The following is a 10,919-nucleotide window of genomic DNA, read 5'->3' on the forward strand; positions in this document are numbered from 1 at the left end:
GGTGAGAAAGCAACTGCGTTCACTGTAGCCAACATTATGAAAGTTAAAAGTAAGCTTGATATAGGTGTTGCTATGAAGAAAGGTAGTAAAAAACTAGGTATAGGATTTAAAAAACGCCAAGCACGAAAGAAATGTAGAAAAATCAAAAAGCCGTCAGTTACATTGAATAAAATTATTAAGACGGTCTCGAAACGTAGTGTGCCTAACAATAGAGCTCTTGTAGTTATTCGTTCGGCTATAAAAGGAGCCAAAGAAGCTGTGAAAAAGGCTGGCGGTAGAAGTAAAATAAATATACCCCGTATTTTACCTATTCCCAGTAAAGTTGGTAGAGCGCTTCATTTTTTAATTCCATTATTTACTGCTTTAAGCGAAAAAAGCTCGAAGTAACTTTACCTAATCGAGCACAGACAGATCATGATATAAGAAAATATGCTAAAATACTCAAAATTGCAAATTTTCGAGGTGTTTTCATGCGTAATGCTCTGCCAGCTGATGGACCACGATATAAAGAGACAGCTATTGTAAATTTAGATGATAAACGTGGACCAGGCACTCATTGGGTGGGATAAAAAAAGAAAGATGATGAGGTTATGTATTTTGATAGTTTTGGTAATTTACAACCACCTATAGATTTATTGCTTTATCTCAAAGTTAATAGAATCATGTATAATTATATTAGATATCAAGATTTTAATACATATAATTGCGGTCATCTTTGTCTCAAATTTCTTTTAAACAAACTATAGAAAAGACGACTAGTATATATAATACTCATTCAAAGAATGACTATCATTTGACATGAATCTGTCATGGAGAATACACTGACATTGTGTCTCTCAGGAACATCATCCGTACTCGAAACATATTATTTTCCACCGATCGAATTGATACCAAACAGAAAATAAGTTCTTGGTCTAGTTGAGCTATTAACAATTATTTCAATACCAAACATTGACGTTGGTTATAATAAGTTTTAAATTGAAGGTCAAGAAGCTATCACTTTACCGACTGGTAGCTACGAAATAGAAGATATTGAAAGCTTTCTCAAAGAAGCATTAGCATCTAAAGGTATATCGTTTAGCCTGAAACCAAATAATACTTTACGTAGTGTCATTCAGTGCAGTCAAAAATACATTTTGAAACAGTTGATTCTATTGGATCAATTTTAGGCTTCACTAGACGTACGCTCGTTGAAAACGAAACACATAGTTCTGACTTACCCGTCAGTATTCTCAAAGTCAACGCTTTACGTGTAGAGTATAATATTACTACAGCCTCTTACATAAACGATCGCAAAGTACAAACTATATATGAATTTTTCCCAGCAGTCCCACCTGGATATAAGATTATAGAAGTTCCCTCTCAAGTAATTTACCTTCCAGTCGCTGTGAGGAGCATTGATGATTTTCAAATTCGTATAGTTGATCAAGACGGAAACCTAGTTAACTTTCGAGGAGAAGTCATCACAGTGCGAGTACATGTAAAGACCATATCTTAGTAATGGGTATCATTTACAATATAAAGACCGGTCGAGGCTATATTAAGAGACAAAAATGTCAATCAACAACCAGTCAACAGCGAGCTATCAGACCGCTCACACCTCAGAACAGTCAATTTCTAAAAAGCTTGAGACTGAAAGTCGTCGAAAATCGTGGAAGAAAATATTGTGCATATTAGTGTGTTGTATAAAACAACAACAACAACAACAATATGGAGGGAATTCTAGACATTCATTGAGCTGTCGCTTTCGATGAGTCTATAGCTCATTATGAAGTTCATGCGCATCAGCCTTATTCATTATCATATTTCTATAATAGTGATGAAATCCATATAGCAATTCAACATCAAGATTTATCTCTGCTTCCATCATGCAGTATGATTCATATTTGCGGTCGGTTGACCAAGCCGGACGGTACTACGCCACTGAAGAACACTTTCTTAGTCAACAACGCTCTCTGTCATTTGTTCGAGGAAATACGATATGAAATAAATGCTATTGAAATTGATAAAGTGAAAAATGTAGGCTTAACGAGCGTCATGAATAATTGGCTTTCACTCAATCCATGTCAAAGCTCTATCGCTGAAAATGCCGGATGGAATGGTGATAACAATGAAATTTCAATATTTAACGTTCTAGGTTTTTTTGATGTGACTATCCCTCTCAGTATGTTGCTGGGCTTTGCTGAAGATTATCGGAACATTGTAGTTAATGCCAAGTATGAACTTATTCTCACAAGATCAAAAGATGATTTGAATGCTATTTTAAGTGTTCCAGTAAGAAATCCTGATGCTTCAGAAAAATCAAAAATTACTTTGATTAAGGTTGAATGGTTGATGCTATATGTGATGGTTGCAGACAAAGAAAAATTCAAATTACTCAATCAGATTAGACGAGATCGTGCAATTACTATGAGTTGTCGTACTTGGGAAATGTATGAGTATCCAAAATTATCTCGTACATCAAAGCATGTTTGGAGTATTAAGAATTCCAGTCAATTGGAAAATTCTCGCTAAACGTAAAAGTTCAGCGAGTGTTAATTCTAGTAATTTTGATCATTGTAATATTAGTAATACGAAGCTTTTCCTCAATTCACATTGCTATCCGTATGGAAATCTCAATTTAAATATCAATCAAAATCAGTTTGCTGTTCTCAACGATATGTATACTAATTTTCAAAACGCTTACTATGGTAAAGAAAACGAGCCGTTTCTCAATAAAAAGGATTTCATTAATAAAGTGCCGTTAATATAGTTATAGACTGCACTAAACAAAATGAAAAATTAAAAAGCGCTCCAGTCAATGTTCGCCTAGAATTTGAAACTTGGACCGATTTGCCTTAAGATACTGCAGCCTACTGCTTAATATTACACGATCGTATTGTACAATATAATCCAATTAGTGGTGATGTTAAAAAATTAGTTTTCAAATTAACAAGACATTATACGATCAATGTACACAATGCTTTTCAATAAAAAAATAAGATTATATATATATACACTATATATATTGTTAAAATTTAATACAAACTATTTATAATCATAGAGAGAGAGAGAGAGAGAGAGAGAGAGAGAGAACAGCATCCATACTAAAGGCGTACGCACCTAGTAAGCTAGAGACGCTACCCCCTCTCCGAGGGCCCAAACTTAGCCAGCATAAGCTTACTATTCTCCCTACTATCGAAGGAGAATGAGAGAGACCATCATATTGCTTACTAAATATCCTACCAACTTCTACAGCATCCTACCTTACTAACCTATGTAGGTGAATGTTGGTGGGTGGGTGGGTGAATGGGTAGGTGGACGGAGTTGGTGAATGGGGGTGGGGGCACTCTGTTAGAGGGCCCACTGGTAGATCCTAAGTAAATTACAACATTATTCATTTTTTAATTTAGTTTATTTTATTACTTTTTTTATAAATTTTACAAATTTAAAAATACAGTTTTTTTTTTCTTTTTAATATTATTATTATTATTTAAATTGTTTTGACCCGACGACCTTAGAGCGGCAAGTTGGCTTCCTCACTGTTGGTTGGGCCGGAATCAAAATCACTTTCCATCGAACACACTCGACGTTCTTCACCAACGGAATTTTTTTCTGTAAAAAAAATTTTTTAATTATTATTTTTAATTTATATTTATTAATTATTTCTATAATGAAATTACTTACATTAGCAGTTATTTCGAGTGGTATATCGATTTGGGCATCGTCTCCTCTTTGACAGACTGCGGATGTTGCTGTAGATGAGGTTTCTGTTGACGTCGCTGGTGATGTTGATCTCGACGTTGCTGATGACGATGATAATGTCACCGACGCAGATGATGTTGACATCCTCGAAGAAGGCAGATTATCTTGATTCACCATGGCGGTTGTTGATAGTGCAGCAATCTCGTTTATGCTGGAAAGCCTTCGCTTAACTTTCGCAGAAAGTTCGTCTTGCTTCGCTTTAGCTAAGTCGGGTTTCCGTTTCCGCTCCAATCGAGCGGATTCTTGCTGCTTTCTCATAGCCTCCGCACGCTTACGTTGCTCCAACTTTGCCTTCACGCGATCATTGACAATCTTGTCAATTTGATATGCGAATTGGTGCGCCATCATTCTGGCCGCCATAGATTCCTTAATCCACTGAAAAGAGATAAGACAATTAAATATTAATAAAAAATATAAATTGATATAATTTTATAATAATACTTACTTGTTGGACAATCGCCTTTATCTCCCGGATTTGCAGTCCTTGATGACTGCTCTCATCCACAAATCGTTGCAACTGAAAAATAATTGATAATAAATAAATAAATAAATAAATAAATAATAATAAATATATAATGAGAAAAAATACTTTTAGTTATTAATATTAGAATTAAGAGCCGATATAACGGCTCTCTTGCTACGGTCTGTACGGTAGGAATAGTAAGCTGAAATTGAATAATAATATTATTATTGAAAAAAATTCTAAAAGTTATTTTAATTATTTTTAAATTATTTAAAAATTATACTTACAGTTTCTAAAAACTCGCACGCTTTGATAATGTTCTCCATAGTTTTGTTTTTTCTTTTTTTTATTAAATAAATTTAATAACAAATATAAAAACTTACTAATGTTTAAATAATCAGCACTTCACTGTGAACAGCTCGAAGTTTCCTTTAAGACAGACCAACGAAAGTCCTACTGAACACTCACACTATCATCAGGTACGATTTTTCTACAATATATGTAACGCTACACACAAACGTAGACATTCTTTAGGTATAGGACGTTTGGTGTGCCCTTTCCCTCCCCATGTGGGCTAGAAAGTTTGTCACTTTCTAAAAACTACAGAAATCTTGACGTGCTGGTGACGTTATGGTCATCCGCAAAAAAACACATTAAACGCAGATGGTCACGCGTCCGCGCTAATGAGTTTGTTTGATCATCCTTAAACCGTCTATGATCTACATTTGCGATAGTCATAGGCAACATAAGATAAGAGGGAAGGTAATAAGCATAGATGCTCTCTCTTTCTGAAAGTAGTGGAGAAGCTTGATCACGCTCAAACCAGCTGTGGTCTACATTTATGATAGACATAATCAACTTAAGATAATAGGGTAGTTAGTAAGCATAGCTGATCATGCGCTCCCCTCCTCCTCGCTCTGTGGTCCACGCTGAGTCAGAGCTAGAGAGAGAGCATACATTTACTACTAATATAGTAGCGCATCCCCATCAGGCCAGAACTATAGACAGCATGCCCCCCCCCCCGCACACTGTGGTTCACGCTGAGTCAGAGCTAGAGAGGGAGAGAGAGGGCACGCATCCTCAAGTTAGAACTATAGACAGCATGTGCTCTCCTCCTCCTTCGCACGCTCAGGCCCTATACCAAATGTATGCGTGTGTAGCTAATATACACAATATGCATCCTCTAAGGTACATTTGGCATTGGCTCTAGTGGTAGAGCGCTAGCCTGCCAACCCAGAGGACTCCGGTTCGATTCTCCGGTCTGTCTCTTAATTTTTTTCAAAAAATCGTCGCTGTTTTTTATTCGTTTTATTCTCAATGTAGCAAGTACATTGTCAATAATATATATTTATAACTTTAAAATAAAAACATTTAAATTTAATTAAACTAAAAGCAATATGTATAGGGTCCCTAGGGACTAGGAGCCCTAGGGACTAGGAGCCCTAGAATCCTTCCTCAAAAAATTATAAACAATTATTAACATTAAAAATAATTAACATGGAAGGGTTAGGCCAGGCAATCAAATGGTTAAACCAGGGACCTCCCACGAATACTGTTAATAATAATTGTTAACAATAATAATTATTATTAACATGAAAGGGTTAAGCCAGGGGGCCAAAGGGTTAAGCCCGGTGGGGCCAAAGTGTTACAGACCCCCCGCAGGTGTGCTGGAGCATACATTGCTATACTACTACTTCCTGCGATTCTCTTTACCACTTTGGCTGTATTTCCCCCAATGCTCGACCAGTCATCACTCAATCCGCCGATTTCATCTGCTGCGACGATCACGCCCTCTCAAACAATATCAAACTCGCCAATACATCGGCAGCGCTCTTTACTATGCCCACTGGCCACTCCCTATACATCCTCTCATTCGCTAAGAAGCATTTAGCTCACCTTCGCAGCCATCACTCTCACCAATTACTAAGCAGCCTTGTACGGTCTCTGCTTATTTGTCGCCTGATTTTTCGGACTCTACTTCACCTACGTTCCCTGCAAATTTGCTTTGCTCTGCGCCCTTTCAAGAATCTTCTCTCTACGCAGCTGCGCATCACCGGACCGGCATTACAGAGGCGCCGAAATGGTTCCTGAAAGGGGTGCAACTGATCGCTAGGCACCATCAGAAAGTCCGCGACATGTGGACATAGCTCCCGGCTGAGCATCAGGCTAGAGATGCGATTTTCTCCGTTACAGATGAACCTGAGTTCCTAGTCCATGGTCTTCCGCCTGAGTTCAGGATTTCCATACGTTTTCAAGCTGCTACTGCCGTTCTTGTAGCGCCTCATTTTGGTGGGATACATAATCTTTTACCATTAATTGATACTCGCGAGTGGAATCCTTTGACTACTGTTCGCCATGACTCAACAGCAACACTCCATGATCTCTCGACAGCCGCATTCCAGACGATCTTTCACTTTCCTGGTGGATTCTCCTTCAGTCCGTGATAGAATTCTCCGCTTTTCACCGAGACTAAGGGAATACACAGCGCAAACGATTTTTTGTTGTGGTAGTACTGCAAAAGTACAGGGTGTCCCATTTATGCACCAAGATAACCCAAAAACTGTGAAAGCTAACGAAAAATGTTTCGATTAAAAGTTATCTGTCTCCGAGAGGGACATATTGTGGTAACCTTTACCTTCACCTTGTAGATCATTTTCAAGGTCATTTGAAGGTCAACTTTGTTTTTTTTTTTTTTTTTTTTAAGTAAGAACCCCTGTTTTCGACCCCGGATTCGGAAAGAGCGGAAAATTTTATGTTTAGATGATCTATCATGGGGTCCGGAAGACCCACCAAGGTCATTTCATGGTTTTTTTTTTAAATAGGAATCCCTAATTTCGACCCCGGATTCGAAAAATACTAAAAATCCTAAAGATATTATGTAATGAATTAATTCAACTTTTCATGGCCATTTAAACGTCAAATTAATGGAAAAAAATTTTACTCAGAACAGTTTCATGTTTTCATATGAGAAATAAAGTATGAGTAAATTTAAAAACACAAAAATTTATTCAACTTTTTATGTACAGAGCTTAACAAAAAAAATATTAGTCATTAGTAGTAATAATCAACAGTATTAGTCAAACTGATGAGGAATAACTCAATAATTACAATAATAATGATCTGGCAATAAGTTAGTGATAAATGATGAGCACAATTACATGAGATGTTCAATAGATCCCCCATTGTTTGCTAAGCATGTTTCCAAACGCCGACGATAATTATTGAGAACGGTTGTAAACATTTCAGGCGTAACAGTTGTACAAGCTGTTCTCACTCTTCCCATCGTAACTAGTCTAGTGGTAGGTGCATCCCAGTAAACAGCCTCCTTGCAATATTCCTAGAAATAGGCGGTTGCGATCACGACGCTCTCAGGAAGCTCGATTATAATCCGCTTAGCAAAAACATGGATGATGCACATAGTGCACCATATCGCCAGCCGCGAGGCTGGCCAGGTTACCTTGTGCAAAAATCTTTTGTCAAAGCGGCGGACAGTAGTTGTCTTCCTCAACAGAGAGTGGAGACTTCTCAAACAAACACTTTGTTGTTTTGGAAGAGGATGTCGTAAACTTCTCCTACCTGTACGGGCATGAGTAAATACAAATGCTGAAGTACAAAATGCGTCACCGATTGCCCTCGACAAGCAACTAATGCGAGTCGACCCGAAGTGAATGTAATGTGTATTTGAACGAAGACTTGCAATCACATGTGCGGATGTGTGTACCTTCACGTGGTGGGGCTGAAAACGCTGTTTCTGTTAAGAAACAGTAGGCAAAACACATAACGCTCGCCCCTAGGGCAAATGGCCAATAGGCTAAACGACAATAAACAACACGGACCATGACAGCACGTGGTGAGGTGCGGTCCGCAAACGCCCAGACATTCAACGTGGAGTCTACCGCACCCCAAGAGCTCAACTCAAGCCCAGGAAAGCCAAAATCCGGGAATCACTTGAGGGGAAATCTCCTGGGATTGTGGTACCACGCGCCCTCTTAGAGGACGGGAGACCGCTCCGGGAGCTAGTTGCAGAGGACCAATGGTCCCGGCAATCCGAATCTAATTCGGATAGATAAGAAATTACTCCCTATCGACTGGCAATCGGTAGGTGCCACTATTGTGGGTAAAGAGTCGTGGCCGTGGTCATAGCAGCCACCCAAAGTTCTTTGCCTCAAGCTCCGGGAGTAAGGCCCGACACCTTTGTGTGAGAAAACACAATTTGAACGCTAATCTCGAACGCTAAGACACCTGAATTTAGCCTGGATCTCGGAAATAGATTTGAATGAGTGGCATGACTGGCACGAATATTGAAAACTGCCTGGGGAGTCGCCTTGTCGGCTAGGCGAGACCCCGCCCTTGACCCAAGTTAGAAAATTAATCGAAAGAGCAGAGATCAATATCAGCGAGTCATAAAAGCCTTCCATGGAAAGCGAAATCCGAGACTCGGGCAAAATCAGAACACAACTTTTCGAATGACGGATACTCACCAGCGTGAGCGGGGACGACCGAAACGCAATGGGAAGACATGCCCTGGCACGTCGAAGCGATGGACCTGTGTGTCGTGGGAGAAATCCCTTAATACAGGTACGCAGGGTGGGATGTATTTCGAACGCGAGCCCAGGAGGGGAGGTTTAGTTGGTTGATCGTCTTAGGAATCTTCCTCTGGCTGTCCTGGCTAAGTCTCTCTTCTGACATCCCAATTTTAAGTTGGCCTCTGCGGGGTAGTGGTACCAGGTCAAGCAAATCTCGTAAGATTTGTACGCTGCGTGCTTCTGACGCAGTAGACGTTGTGGCAACTAGAGTCCCGTCGCGCCCAAACCGAGGGTCAAGCCTTTAGTTCCGCTCTCCTTGAGCGTCGAACCTTGAAAAGATCGGTACTTTGATGATACCGCCTTAGATGAAAAAGGTTCCGACTCGCTGTGTGCGTCAGGGATGTCGCAGCAAACTTGACTTCCGGATCTCCAAAAATGTTTGAAAGCGAAGGAGTGAAAGACAGTGGGCTATGCCAACCTGTTGGTGCCCAGTGAGAAGGGTGGTAATGTTTGATTACGCTGTGCCTCCCTCAAATCGGAAAAGTATGACAACACACATACACTAACTATTCCTAGAAATAGTTGTCTAGTGGATTCAGGTCAGGAGACCTAGGTGGCTAGGGAACTGGACCACCACGACCTATCCAATGGTCAAGGAATTGAGCATTCAAACATTCTCTAACGTTTACAGCAAAATGAGCTGGAGCATCATATTGTTGTAGCCACGTGAGCTGCCGTATATTCAGTGGGATGTCCTCCAAGTATTCAGGTACATGATTCTCCAGAAAATCAAGATACGCTTAGCCGTTGACATTGCCATAAAAAAATGGGTACCAATGATATGCCCGTTGAATATTCCCACCCAAACATTAAGACTCCAACGGTGTTGATTTATCACTTTACGATGCCAATGAGGATTCACAGATGACCAATAATGAGAATTATGTCTATTGAATCTACCGTCACTTTTGAAGGTAGCTTCATCGCTAAAACAAACATTCCAAAAGAAATTCGGATCCTCGTCCAGTCGATTAAGAGCCCACCTACAGTAATTCATTCTGAGTAAATAATTATTATCATTGAGTTCTTGGTGCAGGATGATGTGGTATGGATGATAACCCGCGGATCTTAATATCCGATGAGCAGTAGTACGAGGTACGCCCAATCGACGTTCAATTTCTCTTGTACTGATGTGAGGATTCACATGAACCATTGCCAACACAGCAAGAAGTCTTGGATCATTGTTGTTCACATTTCTGTTTCTACCTGTCTGTCGATGAAGATCATTCATACGGCAACGTCTTTCGATATTTCTGATTTGTCTGTCATTGGGACGACGCTAGTTAGGAAAACTTTCAGCATAGAGCCGAGCAGCAGCTCGATAGTTTCAGTGACATTCACCAAGAACTAACAATACTTCAACTTCATTTCGTGATTAATTGGCCATTTTGTGAAGAAACATCAAAGACGTAATGCATATTTACATTAACAAATTATTACCACTCTTGTGGTAATAATTTGTTAATACTTTATACTTACATAAAAAATGCTCAACGACTTTTTCAACAGTTGTTCAAAAAATGATTATTAATAATCACTCATCTCAACACTAAATTCGTCAATCCGTTCAAAACAAAAATCGACCTTTTTATTTAAAAACTTACTTTTACCTCTAAATGAGCATAAAGAATTGAATACACATTACACCTCGACGTTGACAGAACAGAGAACCTTCTATACTTCCCGAATCCAGGGTCGAGAATGAGGATTCCTATGAAAAAAATGGACCTTCACATGTTCTTGAGTGATCAACCACAAGTTACACCTTGCCTGAACATAGAATTTTTTGTTGTTTCCGAATCCGCTATAAAAAAAGTAGGGTACTCCAGGAAAAAACCAAGTTGACCATGAAATGACCTTGGCGGATCTCCCGGATCCCACACATAATAAGTCATTTAAAGGTAGAATTTCCCGCTTTTTCCAAATCCAGGGTCGTAAATAAGGGTTCCTATTTACAAAAACAAAGTTGACCTTCAAATGACCTTGAAAATGACCTTCAAGGTCAAAGTCAAGGTCACCATAATATGTCTTCTTCGGAGACAAGTAACTTTTATTCCAAACATTTTTCGCTAGTTGTCAGAGTTTTTGGGATATCTTGATGCGTAAGTTAAAGTGGGACATCCTGT

This window comes from Phymastichus coffea, unplaced genomic scaffold (assembly GCF_024137745.1).
Source record: "Phymastichus coffea isolate CEN01 unplaced genomic scaffold, Cenicafe_Pcof_1.1 PCOF00007, whole genome shotgun sequence".
Classification (NCBI taxonomy): Eukaryota; Metazoa; Arthropoda; class Insecta; order Hymenoptera; family Eulophidae; genus Phymastichus; species Phymastichus coffea.